The sequence below is a fragment of the Elephantulus edwardii genome, unplaced genomic scaffold (assembly GCF_000299155.1).
Source record: "Elephantulus edwardii isolate Elephantulus edwardi_28Jun2011 unplaced genomic scaffold, EleEdw1.0 scaffold00064, whole genome shotgun sequence".
NCBI lineage: Eukaryota > Metazoa > Chordata > Mammalia > Macroscelidea > Macroscelididae > Elephantulus > Elephantulus edwardii.
Genome location: NW_006399814.1, coordinates 13,609,190 through 13,630,626, shown reverse-complemented (window position 1 = coordinate 13,630,626; position 21,437 = coordinate 13,609,190). Strand labels below are relative to the sequence as shown.

General features: G+C 41.2%; 1 protein-coding gene and 1 pseudogene across 1 annotated transcript in view; one reads left to right on the top strand and one right to left on the bottom strand.

Moving 5' to 3' along the window:
- The window catches only part of FSTL4 (follistatin-like 4), a 628,064-nt gene that overhangs the window by 598,038 nt on the left and 8,589 nt on the right, over positions 1–21,437 (bottom strand). The gene's annotated exons all lie outside the window — the stretch shown is intronic.
- Positions 17,912–18,864, top strand: LOC102858759 (annotated as a pseudogene).

The window sequence follows — 21,437 nt, the reverse complement described above, 5'->3', positions numbered from 1 at the left end:
GTCTTACCCCCACCCCAATGTCAGCCTCATTCTACAACAGTGGCACCATATAGCAGTCACATTCCTTTCTCTGTAACCTCCCTTTTCTATCTCTTAGCTATCCTCCCTCCCTCCAAGAGGTTCTTAATTCTACTTCCTACCAGCACTTCTCTTCCTCAAGCTCTCACGTCACCCACAGCCTGGCCCACACTGCTGAGCACATTTTGTACCATATTAATTGCTCACCATGCTCTGGTATAGAGGTGATGTCTTAAAGCTCTGTTTGTGATTATTCTTTCTACTTTCTCACCTCCCATGGTGAGCTATCAGCCCACATACCGGATTTTCCTGTAGAATACAGCTCATGACCATCTATTTTTTGCAACAAAAGAAGAACTGTTTTGAGTGGATTTTAAGTTTAAACTTGATACACGTTTTTATTAGAATATATAATGAATCACAGATAATTTCATTTGAGCCAGCATGCCTAGAAAATTGTTTTCACGCCTAATCATCACTGAATAACTGGCTACAATCAAATGAACCAGGACAGACACTTGACTCATGGTGGGACTCTCAAGTAAAATACCAGAGGTTTCACTGGTGACTTGATGGCACATAATAAAAGGATGGCTGTTTGGGGCACTGGGATCACACAGTTTAGTGCCTGTGGCAAATGAGACAGCATAGAAGGAGCAGTGACATCCTCCTGACAGTCTTCTCTGCGGGACTTGGAACTCACTAAGCCTACAAGAAAGACGTAGGCACAATGGATAAAAGCACCCTAGAAACTATAATCCAGAAAGGTACAGACCCTGCTCTTGGGGGACAAATTCTAGAGGAGGGAAGGAGACAGAGCAGAGCTCTGGTTGTTACTCTGAGTTCTGGACAGTAGTAGGTTCCTGTTATCAGCACCATCCATCCTGCACCATGGCACTCCAAGAACCCAGGTTCCTCTGATTCACAATTCTCTCCTGCAAAAGAGCCTTGGTCAAAAGCTCCAAAGCTGCTGAGTCATGGTCCAGGACAGACCTAAACACTACATCGGTCATCATCTACATCCCTGCAGGGAGGAAAATGTCTAGACTGTGAGAACATCTTGCCCTGGGACCAGGGGATGGGAGAATGCAGGAAGCAGGTACAACTTCCTTATTACTCAATGAACATACCTAATATTAATAGTTAAATTTGAAAACTTACTCACTTTAAGCAAATTAGAAAAGATCAACTAATACAGACTGTTTACTTCCAATTCAGAATCTGTCCATTCAGCAACAATCAGCTGCTCCACTGCCTTTCTCTGGCCCAAGGTTGGAATCGCAAATGTCATTTTACTTCAACTTTAAGCTCAATGCACATTTACTATTTAGTTTTAAAACGGCATAATGCCTCAGTTGGACAAGACAACCATGCTCTTGGTGGCTACACGGTGTTCTGATAAGGTCAAAAGTATGTTCTTCTTTGGGTCACAAAGACACAATCCTCAGTCATTCTGCCTGAGTATGAACTTTTCAGTCATTAGGCAGAAAACCACATTTTTTCACAGCCAAATGCTCAAGTCAAAACAGTAGCATCTGTAACAACAGCCACATAGAGAGCAAAGGAGGGAGGAGAGGAACAGTGGGGTATATTTCAGAACCACTCCAATTAGAGGTCCACCTAGTGGGCTTCCTCTAGATTTGACATCATCCAGCATTTCCACATGAAAGTCTGTCTTGTGAAATGGACATTCAAAATGTGGCATCAGCAGAAACACAGAAGTCTGAGGCCTTTATTATACAGATGGCTTCAAGCATGATTTAAATGCAAGGCTAAAAACAGAAGGAATGGGAAAGGAGTTCTGCTTTCTTTATTTGTGGAGCAAATTTTAAATGACAGAGCAATGCATGCAAACTTTCAACCCAATTGTTTTAAGACTCGGTGCCAGACTCACTGTTAGCAAGTTGAACCTGAATCACAGTGACCCTACAGAAAAGAGTAGACCTGCTTTTACAGAGCTTCCGAGGCTGTCATTGTGATGGAAGCAGACAGTCACATGTTTTTCCTGTGGAGTAACTGGTGGGTTTGAACCACTGAATTCTTGGTTCACAGCCAACCACTTTAGTCACTGCACCAGCAGGGTTTCTTTGTCTTGACTAGAGTTGGGAAAAGTCATCCTGAGTTTTATATCTATTTAATTAGAGTTTCTGTTCCCACCACCTGGGGCTCTTCCTCCCCTCATAGAGTAAGTTGATAGTAATCCTCCCTGGAGCCACTATTTTTGCTGACATTGAAAACTCTAAACCCAGTGGAGCGTTCTGCATTTGTGTGAGTTTATACTTCATTCTCTGGGGTGCCATATTTTTGGTATCTGAAATGCTTGTCATGTGACAGAGATAGCTGGGGCCAAGTACGACATGTGCATGAGTCATTTTGCCAACTCCGAACTAACAATACTGTTTGCATTTTATTTATGACTCCCCTGAAGGTCAGAGAGGGTAAGTGACTTTCCTCAGATATATAGCTAGTTAGAAGAAACACAGGTGTCTAGACTCTGATTTGAGGATTTTTAAGAAGCAATTCAGACAGGGCTGAATGACTTACTCTGGCTACTGTCCTAACAGTATGAGCCAGCTACTATTATTTGTGGGACCCATATTTGTAAATGTGCCTGCTATTATCGTGACCATCTACACAGCATATTCTAACACACAATGGCGCCTTGTGTCAAGGATAAAATTGTTCCAAAAGTTTTTCCTGGCTGTAGTCTATACAGAATCAGACTGCAAAGTATTTTTCCTGAAAAGAAACTGGATGGGTTTGAACCACCAACCTTTCAGTTAAGCAGCAGAGCCTTTACCTGTTTTATCCCAGGAAACCTCACTAAACACCTGTATATAACAAGGCTGTACTTCCTATCTTGTTCTCTAACATTTTACATGTATGACCATAGTAAGAAATGCCTGCTTCCCAACTATTCTGCACATTAATCGCACCTGTCTGGAAGTAATGGAAGCTCAGCTGATAGGCAAGAGCAGTGCTGACTGTGATGGTTAAGATTATGAGTCATCGTGGCTGGGCCATGATTCTTAGTGGTTTAGTCACTTATGAAACGGTTCAATTGGGCAGTTATGTAATTATGTAGTTATGCTCTATTTTGTGATTTAATGTGGCCATCTTGCGTTTTTGAGTAACTCAAATTTTCATAACATGATCAAGTCTTTGACACCTAACCATGCGGATAAGAGAAGAGGGCACAACCCCTAATGTAAGCTCATGGAGCATGGCAGTCACATATATGTAATGTGCAGGGCATTACACATATTCCCAACTGAAGCAGGGCGGCCTATATTCACTAATTCTGTGTTCCTGAGACTTAAAACTATCACATAAATAATGAGAGTTGACAATCTGGTTTTAAAGCCCATATGGTAGAGAGAGTGCGATTGTAGAGAAAATTGAGCCAGAGTTAACTGGGTTCTGGGGACAGGACAGCAGCCATTCTCCAGAGTGCTGCCTGGAGCAGCCTGCCTACGCCAGTTCTCCCCACACACCAACCAAGTCATCAAAAAGCAGAAGATTTTCAGCCCTAGCAGGGTGAGATGTGTTGTCATAAGAACAGAGATGGAACGGAGTTTAAAATAAATCCTAGCAGAGAAGCAAGTTGTTCTGCTTCAGCGTCCTGGCCCCTTGCTGGGCTGACATTTGGGGTGTCACATCAGCGTCTGTCACCTCTGATGCTGGGCCAGGGGCTGCTAGGCCCTCACAGACGGTCTGATATAGTGTAGAGGTGGTTCCTTAAGCCACTCCATACGCCATACGCTGCAAGCTCACTGATGAATGGTGGTGTTGCCTGAAAGGACTATTGCAGAAATAGGAGAATGACTTCCTTCCGTCATGCATAAACACCCACACAGATAAAAATGCACAAACACAAAATCCAGACCCAAATTAGCACAAAACCTCAAATTTTAAAATATATCAATGGAAGTAACATTGGCAGATATACTCTCTAAGACCTCCAGAAGGATTTTGGTTTCGAGACCAGGCGCTCTTAAAACTCTAAGAAAATGAAAAACTAGGGAATTTTCTTTAGATGTTGTAATTGGCGTTATGTTCTGTTGAGTTGGAACTTCATCATAGCTGACCTTCAGAGACAATAAACTGCAGGGGAGGAGGCTGCCCATCCTTCTCCCAAGGAGCAGCTAATGGGTTTGAATCATGAGCCTTTGAGTCAGCATCACAACTCTTTACCACTAAGATGTGAGAGTGGTATGGAACTAGGCTTAGTGGTAAGGAACTGCACTGCCAAGTCATCAGCTTCTCCGTGGAACAATGATAGGCAATCTCCTTTCTGTGCAATTTACTGCCTCTGAAAACCCACTAGAGAGTCAACTATGAGTTGGTTCTAACTTGATCGCACACAACAAAACAAGATACCAGAGCTTCCATCTTCATTAGATGCAGCAGCAAGAATTAGTCTGGTGCCTTCTCAGAACATGCCACTGGTGAGAGAGAGTCTCTGAACCAACACCAGACCCTCATCACCACCAGCTACTGATGACAGCAACTGCCCCAACCCACTTCACGCAGAGTGAAGCTGAAAGCACCTTGAAGTTTAGGGAAAGCCCACTCGGCCTCCATTTTTATTCTAGCCAAGAAAATGCATTATGGAGTTTTCTTATTCATAACTCACTGCTATTTAGACAGTTCAACTCACAGCAACCTTCCAATGGATTTCCCAGGCTATAAAGGAAAATGGGAGTAGACTGCTCATCTCTCTTACTCAAAACTTTAAATGGATTCAATCACTGGAGAGACAGTTTTTGGATTAGCAGCACAGCTTGCTACAAACTATTCCCAAGAGTCTTCTTTCTTATTCATAAGTAGGAGTCAAATGAGGAACTCTTTTATCAGGATCACCAATCAAAACAGCAGTGGGTGGTCATTTTCATGTGAGGAGTAAACAAATAGCATTTGGGCATTCAAACTCTGAAATAAATGAAGGACCACTGCTCCCATTTTCCCTTTAAAATCAACCCTTGAAAAGGGCCTCTTTCTAGGTGTGCATTTATTTTCCCCAACTTAGAGTTGAGTCTTTCTGCTATAAAATCAAGGCTAACACCAGGAAGAACAAAACTGAACCTAGGTGTTGGGATTATAAATACACATATATGTACACATACACACATATTACATATAAATCTAATATATATCATAAAACATAATATATACATATATCAATACATCTGTGGAAGGAATCATTGGAGAAGTTTAATATCAGCAGTAAAAACTAGACTTGGTGCTGATTGTGGAACAGACAATCAACTACTTATATTCAAGTTCAAATTAAAGCTAAAGAAGGTCAAATCATATCCACAAGAATCAAAATTTGATCGAGTCTACTCCACTCTAAATTTAAAAACCAACTCAGGAACAGGCTTGAGGCCTTGAATACTAATGAACTAAAGACCAGATGAGCTGTGGGAAGATAAGGTATTGTCCATGAAGAATGCAAAAGGCCCTTACAAAGACAGACAAAGACCAAAATGGATGCCAGAAGAGACTCGATATTGCACTAGAGCGCCGAGAAGCTAAAGTAAAGGGGGGTTGGGGTGGGTGGGAGCAAGAAGTTAAGAAGCTGAATAGAAGAGTTCAATGGCAGCTCAGGAAGACAAGGCAACATATTACAATGAAATGTGCAAGGAGCTGGAGTCAGAAAATCAAAAGGGCTGAACTCGCTCAGCATTTCTTAAGCTAAAGTAAATAAAGAACAAATTCTAGCTTTGAGTCGTAATACTTAAGGATGCTATGGGATGAATGATCCAGGAAGTATTAAAACAAGATGGGATGAGTATATACGGTCACTGTACCAAAAAGAGTTGGCTGACACAGAAGAATTTCAATAATCAACCTATGAGCAAGAGGCAATGGTGATGAAGGAGGAAGTTCAAACTGCCCCGAAGGACTTGGCAAAAAATAAAGTCCCAGGAACTGATGGAATACCATTTGACATATCAACAAACAGATGCTGCCCTGGACATGCTCACCAGATTGTGCCAAGAAATCAGGAGGACAAGTACCTGGCCAACTGAATGCAAGAGATCCACATTTATTCACATTCCAAAAAAAAGGTGACTTGAAAGAGTATGGAAATTATTGATCACTAATCTCACACACTCACAAAACCCTGCTGAAGATCATCCAGAAACAACTGGAACAGTACATTGACAGACAACTACCAGAAATACAAGCTGAGTATAGTAGAGATTGTGACAGAGACATTATGATCAATGTCAGATGGATCTTGGCAGAAAGCAAACTGTACCAAAGGAATGTCTGTGTTTCATTGACTATACAATGGCATTTGACTACGTGGATCACAACAAATTGTGGCTAACCTTGAGGAAAATAGGAATCCCAGAACACTGGATTGTGCTTATGCAAAACCTAAACTTGGACCAGGAAGCAGTCCTCAGAACGGGGCACAAAAACACCGCATGTTTCAAAATCAGAAAGGGAGTGTGTCAGGGATGCATCCTGTCTCCACACTTTTTCAATCTATGTACGGAAGAGATCATTCAGAAAGCTGGTCTTTATGAGAAGGAATATGGCATCAGAATTTGAGGAAGACTTATCAATAACCTGTGTTATGCAGATGATACAACCTTGTTTTGCTGAAACTAAGGAGGACTTGAAGCGCTTGCAGTTGACATCAAGTTTCTCCTTGGAGGCTAGAATTTTGAAGCTCCATCACACATACTTTGACCATGTGGCCAGGAGGGACTGGTCCTTGGAGAAGGATATCATACTTGGAAGGGTGAAGGGACAGTGTAGGAGAGGAAGACCCTGAAAGAGATGAATTGACACAGTAACTAGGACAATGGGAATAGATGTGTCAGAGTCAGGAAGAATGGCTTAAGACAGGACAGGCTTCAGAGCTGGTCACTATATATGGTTGCTTCATAGGGTCACTCTGGGTCACAGGTGACTCAATGGCACCTAACAACAACAGGGTGAAGTTGTTGTGTGTTGTTGAGTCTGAACCAACTCATAACTGACCCTACTGCAAGTTTTCAGAGGCAGTTTCGCAGGAGGACAATGCCCATCCATTTCCCACAGATCTGGTGGATTCAAACCGCATGTCTTTGGTATTGCAGCGCAGCTTCTTACTACCAAGCCACCCCAGAGCTCCCATAAGTATTCTAAATGTTAGCTTAGGTTTTGTCTTAAATTCTCATACTTATAAAAACCAAGATATTTTTCTGCTCTGAAATTCAAAAAACCACTTGGGAATCACTTCTTTAAAATGAGCATAGATCCTAGCACACAATGAATATTTAACCCTGGTTAAAGCTGAATAAAAGTAGCAGCTGCACTTTCCAGTCCTGATCAATTCCTTCTCCTTTCTCCAGATCCAGCAGGCCACCAGAGGGTCTGAGACAACAGCACATACTGTGTCGTGGAACAATCTTTGATCCCAGGCCTGCACTGAAGGATGGAGAGCAATGCTTTTGGTAAAATACATACCATATGGTTCCATTTCTGGGTTAAGTGATAGGAAACTCAACTGCTTTCCTTTCCCAAAGGGAGAACCCACAATGGAGCATAACCTTCAGATTTCACATCTGCTAGTCAGACACATAGAGCAGATAGGAAATGGCATTCTGATAATTTTTCACAAGTTTTAAATGGGTACAGCCATCAGTCACAGAATTTCGACAACGTGAAGCCCTGAAAGAGACTTAATTGGCCAACCTTCTTAGCTTCCAGAGGAGGAAAAGGAAACCCACAAAAGAAATCTGACCACTTATAGTTCACAGAACAGTGCTGAGTCAGCTAAACGCCCAGTGCTTAATAGAGAGTATATGAAGTGCTCATCTTAAAAGAAGTAGGCTTTTAGCAGTTGTGCCTCTAAAAGTTGTGTTAGAAGGTCTGCAGAAGCTATGGGGTTGTTGAGTTCTCACTGTATTGGGCTATCTTCTAAGTCTTGGCCATGAGTAAACACATTAGCACACTTTGCCCTGGACTGCATTGCTGCTGCTGTTGTTAGGTGCTATCAAGTTGAGTAAGACTCATAGCAACCCTATGAACATAGACCTGAACCATGTGCCATTTCATCATTTCAAATATGCTAGCACCTGTTGTGTCAGTCACTGTGCCAACCCATTTCATTGGAGAGCTTCTCTTTTGCTGACCCTCCCTCCACTTTCCCAAGCATGATGTACCTTTCCAAGTAATAGTCTCTCTAAGCAACATGCTCAGAGTATGAGAGGTGGAGCTTTGCCATTCTTTGCCTACATGAAGCACTCTGGCAGCACTTTTCCCAACACATACCTGTTTGTTCTTTTGGTAGTCCACGAGTTCAGTTCTCTTCAACACCACAACTCAAAGATATCAATTCTTCTTCTATAATCCTTATTCATTGCCTACCTTTCAGATACACTGCAAGTGATTGAAAAGATCATGGCCTGAATTAGGTACACTTTAGTCTTCATACTGATATCATTGCTTTTCAGTATTTTGGAAAGTTCACTGAAAACAGACTTCCCCAAAGCAATCTATCTCCTGATCTCCTGACTGCTGGTACCAAGGATGTTGATGGTTGATCCATGCAATATGAAATCATTGAAACTTCAATCCTCTATCCATCATAATGTTGTCTATTGGCCCAATAGTGAGGACCCTCTGTTTTCTTTATGTTAAGATGTGATCCATATATGAGGATGTAGTCTTTAATCTTCTGTAGCAAGCATTTCAGGTTCTATTCCAATTCAGCAAGCAGGATTGTGTCATCTGCATAACACAGGCTGTTGAAGAATATGGCATCAGGATTGATATTCTACATCAAAGAGTCCACCTTCATGAATTATTTGCTCAGCTGGATAGATATGAAGAAAGGATACATTTCTGATGCACACTCTTACTGATTTTAAACCATGCACTATTCCTTTTCTCCATTCAGACAACAGTTTCTTGGTCTAGGTATGTATTTTACATTGTTGTCATGTGCTGTTGAGTCACCTGCGACCCATAGTAAATCTATGTACGACAGCTCTGAACCTTTCCCTGTCCTGACCCAGTCTCACTGATTCTGACATTCCTACTCCAACTTCCCCAGTTATTGTATCAATCCATCTCATCCAGGGTCTTCCTCTTCAGTGCTGTCCCTCCACTCTTACAACCATGATGTCCTTCTTGAAGGATAAGTCTCCCCTGACCACATGCCCACACTATGTGAGATGGAGCTTCAAAATCCTAGCCTCCATGGAGAAACTTGGTTTCTTCCTCTCCAAGACAGACCTATTTGTTTTCTTGGTGGTCCATGTTATGTTCAAGACTCATGTCTAGCACCACAACTCAATGGCACCAATTCTTCTTCTGTTATCTTTAGTCATTGTCCATTTCCCTAATTCATAGCATGTAATTGAGAAGATCATGGCCTGGATCAGGCATACCTTAGTCTCCAGACTGACATCGTTGCTTCTCAGTACTTTGGAAAGGTCCCTGACAGCAGATTTACCTAATGCAATTCATCTTTTGATTTCTTGACTACTTGTGCCAAGAGTATTAATTGTAGAACCAAGCTTAACTGTTAACAACATCAATCTCTTCTCCATCTATCATGGTGTTACCAATCAGCCCAGCAGTGAGAATCTTTGTCTTCTTGATGTGGAGCTTCAGTCTACAGTCCTTGACCTTCTGCATCAAGCACTTCAGGTTCTCCTCAGTTTCATCAAACAAGGCTGTGTCATCTGCATAACGTAGGTTGTTGTTGAGTCTTCCTCCAATCTTGATGCCACATTCCTCCTCACAAAGCCCTGCTTCCCAAATGATCTGTTCTGCATATAGAAAATGTATGGAGACAAGATGCATCCGTGAAACTCCTTTCCTAATTTCGAACCATGCAGTTTTTCCTTGCTCTATTCTGAGGACTGCTTTGTGGTTCAATTATAGGTTTTGCATAAACACAATCAGGTGTTCTGGGATTCCCATTTTCCTCAAGGTTAACCACAATTTATTGTAATCCACACAGTCAAAAGCCTTTGCATAGTCAATGAAACACAGATATCCCTCTGGTACTCTTTGCTTTCTGCCAAGATCCATCTGACATTGTCTATAATTTCTCTAGTGCCATGGTTTCTTCTAAACCCAGCTTGTATTTCTGGTAGTTCTCTGTCAGTGCACTATTCCAGTCATTTCTGGATAATCTTCAGCAGGATTTTGCTTATGAGTGATATTGTATGATTATTTCCACACTCTGTCAGGTAACCTTTTTTTTTGGAATGGGAATAAATATGGATCTCTTCCAGTCAATTGGTCAGGTAGTTGTCCTCCAGATTTCTTGGCACAACCTGGTGAGCACATCCAGAGCAGTATCTTTATTGAAGTGTTCTGAGATTCTCATGCTTCTCAATGTTAGTCATAGATTGTTATGACCCACACAGTGAAATGCTTTTGGAGTCAACATAGTTTTAAAGAAACAGAGATGGTCATCATAAAGAGTGGTCATTTGCACTTACCACATTCCAGGTGTGTTCCCACCTTAGTGATTGAACTTACAGTTTTCCTCTTTCAACCCTTCTCCACCCTCCATTCCTGCCTAACCTCATTACAGTACAGCTCTTCCTGCAGGACTTTCTCCAGAACCCGACTCGGTGACACCATCCCTTGGGGTATAGCTCAATAAACCACCAGCCGAGCTCCACTGCCAACCCTGGAATTTATTCTGTTCTCCACCCTGCAGGGATCCATTAGTGGCTGGGGTCCTTGTTACCACCCCCTACCAAGCCCAGTAGTGCTATCAGGAAGATAGATCTTAAAATTAAACCGAAGAAAGGTTAATTTTATTTCCTAGATTTCACTATAGTACTTGAAACATCTGAACACAGCATGGGGCTAGGAATTACTGGTCCCCAGGGTCAGCTTGCCATTCTATCAAGATGAAGTGTTAAATGAGAATATCCACTGTTTACCTTAGAAAAATAAAAAACTTGACGACATTAGATACAGAATTCCAAGAGGAGAGAGACTGCTTTCTTTTTCATTGGTCCAGATCTTCCTGACTCAAGGGAGATCTGCAAGATGAAATTCATGTGGACACCCAGGTTCAGCATAGGCAGCTTCAGTGTGGCCTTCTTCACCCATCGCCAGCCCATACAGGTCCCAATGCAGCTTCCTCAGGTGTCATCAGAGTGCCCGGATCATCACAGGCCTGCATTTCTGGGTCAGACTCACCCACTACACATGACAAGACAAGGCTCAGAAGCCCCACAGCACGGTTCACAGCAGTGGAGGCAGAATGACAAAGGCTCTGTCTTGGCAGGACAGAAAAGCAGAGGCCACACCCACGAGGCCTGTTAGAGTTTGTCTAACACCAACATGACATTTACCACTCTCTGAAATGGAAGGCAAGAGAGATAAGGCATAAGTCATAGAGGATAAATCAAGCAGATGATTGGGGCTTGGCAGGGCCAATGCTGCCTACTCCCTGAAAAATCAGAATCTGAGCCCCATTTTTAACGCATGGCCTCATGTCCTGATTGCAGGGGTGGGAAGTTTCCTAGAGGAGCACAGACCATTGAGTAGCAGAGGCATAAATAAAAGATTTTGATGATTAAATGCTAAATTAAGAGGAAGAAAAAGAACAGTTTTCTATGAACTCTGGTAAATGCTCATTTTCCTGGGTCACAGAATTTTTCAAGGGCCAATTAAAGCACCAACTGTGAACTCAGAATAGGAAAGGGCACACACAGTCATGGTAACTGGGACAGAGTGGATGGGCTTTCCAGGAGTGGTGACAGATGAGAAATTCTCAGCACGGAGAACAAAGACGGTATCTTCCTATCTCTAAAGGTAAAAGAAATAAAGTTCCAAAATAAATTATCTGCCCAGCAGCGCAGTCACTAAACCAAGTGGGCGGGGTCCTGATGCAGAGATCTGACAAAACACCAGTATAGGTGGCATGGTGGTGGTGGTAGTGGTAGGTGGATGTTGTCAGGCTACTGGAACACAGGCAGTGGGCCTCCCCTCAGGGTGCAGGATTCCTGGGCTGACACAAACAGATAATTGTATGCCTACTCATCAAATGGTAGGTGGTTCAAATCTATTCAGAGGGATATCCTCAGCGAAAAGACCTGGCATATCTACAAGCTCCCAGACATGCTGCGGAGCACTGTTCTACTGAACAACACGTCAGGCTGCCATAAACCAGAATTGACACCACAGCTTATTTTTTAAAGATAAGCCAGTAGAGTATCTTAGCTCCAGAGAACTAAGTACCTGTCAACCCTGCTTAAAAATAGGTACAAATGACTCTAGAACCCCAGTTACTTCAATTCACCTTCCCCTCACCTATCTGCTCCTGAAGCCTCCACTTCCAGCCCTGTAACAGTCTCATTGAGTTCTTTCCCCAGCATGGCTGGAGTGTGCACATCTCTCTTTCTCCTTTCCCTGACTGTAGTTGGTATCATGCTGGCAAGAGTTAAAAACAGAAAGTTGTTAATCACCAACCGGGCTTCTCCATCTTGGGTCTGTGCACGGCGAGGGAAGAGGATGCCTCCAGGACCCTTCTGCCCAGTGTCCTCAATGAATATGGTATTCCTATCATGTGGCACTGATAACAAATGCAGACCCACTGTGGATATACTGCATCACAATCAGCGCTGTAACAAAATCCCCAGGGCAGCTGCAAGCTCCTTGAAGTCCCAGCGGCACTGCAGCAGTTGACAGCCCACACAGACTCTGGAGATGGAACAAGTTTACCCAGTACCCCTGGGACCTCGGAGCACTTCATCTTTCACCTTGAAAATTATGACATACTCGTGCACCTGCTGAAGGAAGGTTATGTTCTCCCACTTTTTGCATGAGAAAATTTTTTTTAAACCTCATAGCCAATGGCACAGAAGAATCAGCAGAGAGCCCTGGCCAAGCTTCTGGGCTCAGAGGAGGCAGCCCACTCCCATTACCAACTGAGGCCCTAGATCGAGTGCTTTGATCTGATGAGAGGACAGTTACAGTCTCTTGCTCGGATTTATTCCATAGAATTTCATCCTCTTTGATAAAACACTGAATTCCTAGGAGGGGTGATACTATAGAAAATAAGAAATGCATGCTCCCCTGGACGTTGATATGCTTAAAAAAATGCCAGATACCTTGCCTGATCCCCGATTGGGGAATGGAGTTTGCTTTCTGTGTGCTCTTGCACTTGCAAGTAGAATGAGGCCAAGAGTGGACAGACATGCCATTGTTTATGTTTTTTTTTTCCTTAAAAGATCAGTATTTTAGTATCACTTTTGGGGAACATTAATTTGAATGATATTTTTTAAAATAAGGCAATTTTACAATCTTAGAAGTAAACTCACAATCCAAACTTACCTCCTTTCATCTTTTTTAAAATGAAAGTTTATCAAAAGTTTGGATTTCCATTTCATACATCATTGCACATTTTCCTCCCTGTCTCCCCTCACCCCCCACCCCGTTTGCATTTTTCTTTCGAAAAAAAGTTCATTCATTCAGGATATGAACAGACACTACCAAAGAAGACATTCAGATGGTGAACAAATACATGAAGAAATGTTTAACATCCCTACCCCTAAGAGAGATACAAATCAAAACAACTATGTGATATCATCTCACCCCAGTAAGAATGACAAAATTTACGGAGCAGGAAACAACAAATGTTGGCAAGATTGCGAAGAAACGAACCCTATTCACTCTTGGGGGGAGGGGTGTAAAATGGTGCAACAACTGTGGAAGGCTGTATGGTGCGTTCTCAAAAAGGTGAAACAGAAGTACCATTTGACTCAGCAATTCCACTACTGGGAATATACCCTAAAGAAACCAGAACTGCCACTCAAGCAGATATATATGCACACTCATGTTTACTGCTGCTTTGTTCACAAAAGCAAAGAGTTGGAAACAAGTGTCCATCAACAAATGAATCGATAGAGAAGCTATGGTATATTCACATCATGGAATATTATGCAGCACTGAAAAACAAAGAACTCATGAAATAGTATACAAAATGGGTGATGATGGAGGACATTATGCTGAGTAAAATATCTCAGGCACAAAAGGACAAATACTGCATAATGCCACTCTTATAAAACAGGACTGATATAGGGGTAGGGAGGAAACTAAGAAAAGAGGGGATGAATAATGTACACAGCATTGAAACAGATGATGGAAAGAACTATTTAAAAGGAATATATGATTAGGTATTATTGGCATGACAGGAGTCCAGAATAAGAGTTGTATAGTAAACAATGAGCTTCAAAGGAGAGCCTGGGGCAGCATGGAGAGGGGGTGATGGTGGGGGAGAACTTTACTAGGAAGAAGAGAGCTTAATACCCTAAACTTAGTAAGATATGTGAGAACACTAGCACTTAATAAGAAAAAAAAATACTCAGTCTTAATTACTCATGAGGCTTTGGTGATTCAGTGACAGAATTCCCACTTTCTATGCAGTTTTGAGATTGGTGTTCAGTTCCCAGTCATTGCATCTCTTCATCTGTCTGGCTGTGGAAATCTGCGTGTGGCTATGACACTGAACGAGTTTCAGAAGAGATTCTGGACTAAGACAAAGTAGGAAGACAGTTGGCTATCAAATTCAATCAGTGAATTTCCCAGCAGTTGGCTGGCAAATTTCAGTCAATGAAAACCCAACAGTCAAATTCAGAGCCAATTTTGGGGTGAACCAATCGTGGGGTGTGAGGTGGAGTCAATTGTGGGCTGTGGGGAGAGCTAATCATGAGGATGGCATAGGACTCCACAGCATTTCATTTCACTGTGTCCTGCATCACCAGGAGTCAGAGGCCAACATTTAACTACTTAGCAAACTGGATCCTGCAGGGAGTTGAGCTGTTAACCAAAGCTTAGCCCCCAGCAGCTCCACTGGAGAAAGGTGAGCGATTTCCTACCATGTGATTTATAGCCTTGGAAAGCCAATGAAGAGTCAGCTATAAACCAGGCCCGACTTGATGGCAATGAGTTGAGGTTTTTTGAGCCAATGCAGATAAAAGCCAGGGTGCATTTAAGGACTATGCTATAATGAAACAATTTTTATTGTGCTCTTTTAAAAAATTTATCTATTTGGGAATTGGCAACACCAACCTGAAACAGGAAAGACAAAACAGAGGCATGAGCTTATGTTAATGAGAGAGAAGTCTTCCGGAAAGGAAGGTGAAGATGGTGTACAACCTGAAGGATGTTATCAAGGCTAGAAGTTTCAAGCTTGGTATATGTTCTTCTATGTATATATGTTTATTTTCAACAAAAATTTTAAAAGACAAAATAAATTTAAAGTTGCTTCAGCCACAACAGGAGTGCTCATGTCTGCAATTTGAAGCCACTTGTGGAAAGAAGGAAGGCTCAGTTAACCAGATCAGGACTCTATTCTGTTGATTCCCAAGTTTAGAGAGGAGGGGAATACCCTTTGGGTTAGTTGATGTTCCTTACTTATTTTTTCTCAAAGACTTTCCCATGAGAGAGTTTGCAAACACTGAAACACAGTGCCTAACTTTAAAGTATATTTCTGGTTCATAAGGACAAAGGTATATGCTACTAACAATATAAAAAGGAAATAATGCTTATATTTAACTTATAGTTATTTCATAAATTACTAGACAGTATAGGTCAGAGAACTTATAAAAACTTCAGCAAGTTGCATGAGGGATTAGGAGACTTTGTAAAGGTAATCATTTGATCCCAAAGGTCCAAGTAGATTGGTAAAATACTATTTAGCTCCCAAGGCCCAAGGGAAAGACTCTCTAGTCAGTGTCTAGATTTTAAGAAGCTATTTGGCAATATCCAATTTTATCTGGAATGGAAAGAGACCCAAACAGGCAAAACGGTCCTGAAAAAGAGAAATGAGGTAGGAGGCATCTCACTCCAATTTCAAATCCTACTAAACAGCCATGGTGGTCAAGACAACATGGTACTGGTACAGTAACAGACAGATCAACAGAATAGAATTGAGAAACCAGAAATCAGATCATTTACCGATGGTCAACTGATTTTTGACAATGAGGAAAAAAATCAGTTAAGTGGGGAAACAACAGCCTGTTTAGCAAATAACGTTGGTAAAATTGGAAAACCATCTGTAGAAAACTCAGACTCACACCTTACACCATACACAAAAACCAACTCGAGGTGGATCAAGGACATAGGAGTAAAACCGAAGACTATAAACTTCATTAGAGAAAAACTTAGAAGAACTCTAGAAGCCCTAATCCACAATATGATCAGTCTTCCAAGTATACTGAGAAACCTAGAACCACTGGGGTGAGATAGAGATTTTTGACATTTCTTTATGTGTTTGTTCACCATTTAAATGTCTTCTCCTGTGAAGTGACAATAGCAAAATTCAACAAAGCAGCAAAGAACAAATGCTGGAGAGGTTGTGGAGAAACTGGAACCCTTCTTCACTGTTGGTGGGAGTGTAAAATTGGTGCAACCACTATGGAAGCCAGTATGACGTTTTTTTCAAAAAGCTATTAATAGAAATACCATTTGACCCAGAAATTCCACTACTGGGAAAATACCCTAAAGAAACCAGAATTGCCACTCTAACAGATGTATGCACACCCACGTTTATTGCTGTGTTGTTCACAATAGTAAATAATTGGAAACAACCCAATTGCCCATCAACCAATGAATGGATAGAGAAGCTGTGGTACATTCACACAATGGAATACTATATAGCACTGAAAAACAAGGAACTCATGAAATACTATACAAAATGGGTTGCGATGGAGGACATTATGTTGAGTGAAATATCTCAGTCACAAAAAGACAAATACTACATAATGCCACCTGTTATAAAACAGCACTGGCATGGGTGTTGGAGGATAAGAAAACAGGGGATAAATAATGTACACTGCATTGAAACACATAATAGAAATGCTTAAAAGGAATATATTATTGGGGGGGAATTATACAACAATGAAATATTTTTTTTTCAAAGAGAAAAGCAAACTAGGGAGGTAGGCAGGGTGGAAAATGTGCAACAATGGTTGAATGGAAATCCAAGTTCTCTATAAACTTTCATTACAATCTCAAAAAAAAAAAAAAACAACCAAAAACCTATAACCAGGAAAGATTATACCAATATGACCTTCTAAGACTCAAATCCCTATGTATATATATAAAAAAAAAACCCTCTCTAATAGGGTAAGAAGGAAAACCACAAACTGGGGAAAATATAAGGGACACATATCTAAAATTTATTGAATACTCCAGCACCTCAACAAGAAAAAGTAAACAATTCAATTGCAAAATGGGCACAGGATATGAAGAGACATTTCACAAAAGAAGACATTCAGATGGCTAACAAACACATGAAGAAATGTTCAAAATCCCTAGCTATCAGAGGAATGCAAATCAAAACAACTATGTGATAGCTATTGTTGCACCATCTCACCCCAGCAACAATAGCTAAGTTCAACAGAATAGTCAAGAACAAATGCTGGCGAGATTGTGGGAAAACTAGAACCCTTATTCTCTGCTGATGGGAATGTAAAATGGTACAACTACTACAGAAGGAAGTTTGGCACTTTCTCAAAAATTTGGAAATAGAGAAACCATTTGACCCCGCAATTATGCTACTGGGAATATAATCTAAAGAAATCAGAACTGTCACCCAAACAGATATATGCACACCCATATTTATTGCTATGTTATTTACAATAGCAAAGAGATGGAAACAACCCAAGCGTCCATCAACAAACGAATGAATAGAAAAACTATGGTATATTCATACAATGGAATACTACACAGCACTTAAAAACAAGGAATTTGTAAAATATTACACAACATGGCTGACCCTGGAGGACATTATGCTGAGTGAAATATATGTCACAAAAGGATAGACATAGCCCTCTCTCTCCAGGCGTCCTCGTGGGAGTGACATCGTCTTTAAACCCTGCGTGGCAATCCCTGACACACCGCAGTGATGCCCAGGGAAGACAGGGCGACCTGGAAGTCCAACTACTTCCTTAAAATCATTCAACTTCTGGATGATTATCCGAAATGCTTCATCGTGGGTGTAGACAATGTCGGCTCCAAGCAGATGCAGCAGATCCGCATGTCCCTCCGCGGGAAGGCTGTGGTTCTGATGGGCAAGAACACCATGATGCGCAAGGCCATCCGGGGCCACCTGGACATCAACCCGGCCTTGGAGAAGCTGCTGCCGCACATCCGGGGGAACGTGGGGTTTGTGTTCACCAAAGAGGATCTCACAGAGATCAGGGACATGCTGCTGGCCAACAAGGTGCCGGCTGCTGCCCGTGCTGGTGCCATTGCTCCGTGTGAGGTTACCATGCCAGCCCAGAACACTGGTCTGGGCCCCGAGAAGACCTCCTTCTTCCAGGCTTTGGGCATCACCACTAAGATATCCAGAGGCACCATTGAAATTCTGAGTGATGTGCAGCTGATTAAGACTGGAGACAAGGTGGGAGCCAGCGAGGCCACCCTGCTGAACATGCTGAACATCTCTCCCTTCTCCTTCGGGCTGATCATCCAGCAGGTGTTTGACAACGGCAGCATCTACAATCCTGAAGTGCTTAACATCACAGAGGAGACCCTGCATACCCGCTTCCTGGGGGGTGTCCGCAATGTTGCCAGCGTCTGTCTGCAGATTGGTTACCCAACTGTGGCCTCAATACCACATTCCATCATCAATGGGTATAAGCGGGTCCTGGCTTTGTCTGTGGAGACTGACTACACCTTCCCATTGGCTGAAAAGGTCAAGGCATTCCTGGCTGATCCATCTGCATTTGTGACTGCTGCCCCTGCGGCCGCTGCCACTACTGCAGCTGCTCCTGCTGCTGCGGCCCCAGCCAAGGTGGAAACAAAGGAAGAGTCGGAAGAGTCAGAGAGGATATGGGATTTGGTGTCTTTGACTAAAAACCAAAAACCCACCAACTCTGCCAGCTTTGTGTGAAACAAGGAAATAAAGGCTTCATTCTCTTAAAAAAAAAAAAAAAGATAGACATAGCATAACACCACTGTTAAAAAGCAGGATTGACATGGAGGGTTGGGAGAATAGGAAGAGAGTGGATAGATACTGAACATCATGGAACAGATGAAGAACAATTTAAAAGGTATATATGATCATGTATTATATGACAACAATCCAGAATAAGAGGTACATTGCTAAGTGGAACTGAAAAGTGAATAGGGAGGAAATTGTACAAAAATGATTTTTTTTTTTTAAAGTGAACTGGGAGGGAAGGGAGGTAGAGGGAGGAAAATGTACAACGAATGAATGAAAAGTCAACTTTTCTGTAAATGTCTGTTAAAAATCGCAATTAAAACTTAATTTACTAAAAAAATAAAAAATAGAAAAGGAGCTATCTAGGGCTAGTATCCACTACTTTCCTGATTCTTTAAAATATAAAATTACACCAATATTGATTTCCTACTGGCCAGAAAATGTGCACACAAAAGCTAAGTGAAATAAGTCAGTCATGACAGGACAAAGTATAAGACCACAACTGCAGAAGGCTAAAAAGGTTTATACATAGATAGAATGATTCTCCTGTGGTTTCCAGGGAGTGAAGGGAGAGGGAATAAGAAGTTTGTAAAGAAACAAAAGACACAAAGATGAGTAAAGAAAAGGACAATAGCCAATAAAAGGATGCTCAACAGAATATTAAACAAGAATGGGAAGACAGAGAGCTATAGAAAGATTAATGGTATTTAGAATTACAGGGAGGGAAAACCTACAGACTGGGAACATACATTTGATAATAACTCAGACAAGAGTCTTACAACAAAAGTTTACAGAATACTCCTGGGCCTCCACAAAAAAAAAAAAAAAAGACTGATAATCCAATTACAAAATGGGCAAAAAACATGGAAAGAATTTTCACAGAGGAAGATATCTGAATGGCCAACAGACACATGAAGAAATGCTCCAAATCACTGGCAATAAGAAAGACGCAAATCAAAACCATATTGAGGTACCATCTCACTTTAGTAACAGCGACAAAGTTTAACAGGACAGGAAGTAATAAATGTTGGAGAGGATGTGGTGAGAAATGAACTCTTATACATTGTTGATGGGATTATAAAATGGTACAACCACTCTGGAAGGCAGTTTGGCACTTCCTCAAAAAGCTGAACATTGAAATTCCGTATGACTCAGCTGTTCTACTACTTGAACTATATCCTGAAAGAATGAGAACTGAGGTACAAATGAAGACTTGTACACCAATTTTCATAGCAGTATTCATCATTGCAGGAACATGCAAACAGCCCAAATGTCCGACCACAAACTAATGGATTGAGAAATTATGGTACATTCACATAAAGGAATACTACGCAGCACATAGGAGCAATGATTTTGTAAATTATTATCTAACTTGGGAGGAACTGGAGAGCATTATGCTGAGTGAACTAACTCCATCTCACAAGGATAATATTGGATAAAACCATTATAGAATAACCATATTGTAGAATGAGTATAAGGATCCAAGAGGGGTGGGGGAGGTTGGAAGCAGAGAGATGAGGATGTTCGGGGAAGAGGTAGGGATTAATCATGGGGTTGGACAATTTGATTGGTGGGGGGAATGAGGGAAATTTTAAAGAATTTATTCTTGAAAACAATGTATTCAAATTTTGTAAATAAACTAGTAGAAAATTTTAAAAAAGTAATTATAGGGAGGAGGAAGTGGGGAAAGTGCAATAGATAACATTGTGGGTATTGGGATTTATGTTACAGAACAAAATATGTATGATTAACTGAAAGAAATTAATTTGCTTCATTAACTTTCACTCAAATCACAAAGAAGTGGAAAAAATAAGATTAGGAAAGTGCTATTGCTAAAAAAGAATACTATGTTTGGCAAAGTAGAGGGTCAGTGAAAATGAGGGGAACCCTTATGAGATGGATTGAGACAAACATTCTAATGACCGTAAAAGATTGTTCATGGCTGAGAACATTGTGTTGTCAGATGTCAGGGTCAACCCTATTTAACAACACCACGAAGTGGGGGCAAGGTAGGGAGAGGCAATGGGAAAGAGTTGTAGTTTAGAAGTCTAATAAATTGTATCTTTCAGAATTATTTCATCAGAATTCAGAATGTCATTGGTATTCTAGGCCACATTCCACCATACTTAACTCTTATAAAAAAGTCACTCCATCCGGCTACATTTCTTTTTATCTACATTTGTAAAGTGGTAAACTCCTTGAAGCTATTTCAACTTCAGCCTTTCTACATAAAACAATAATTTCACAAAATCCACATTTGCTATAATTGCTTTAAAATCTATGAACACACAGGCATTGGTCATTTAATCCTTATTTACCCTTAGGACTCTCGAATAATTGGTATAATAACTTGAAAGGCAAATCAAATCTTATTCATGTTTTCTAAGTGCTTTAAAGAGGGGGAAGGAAAAAGAAGACTTAAGTAACAAAATTTTACAGTCAGGATGAAACACACAGAAACATTTTAACATTGTTGTTGTTATGT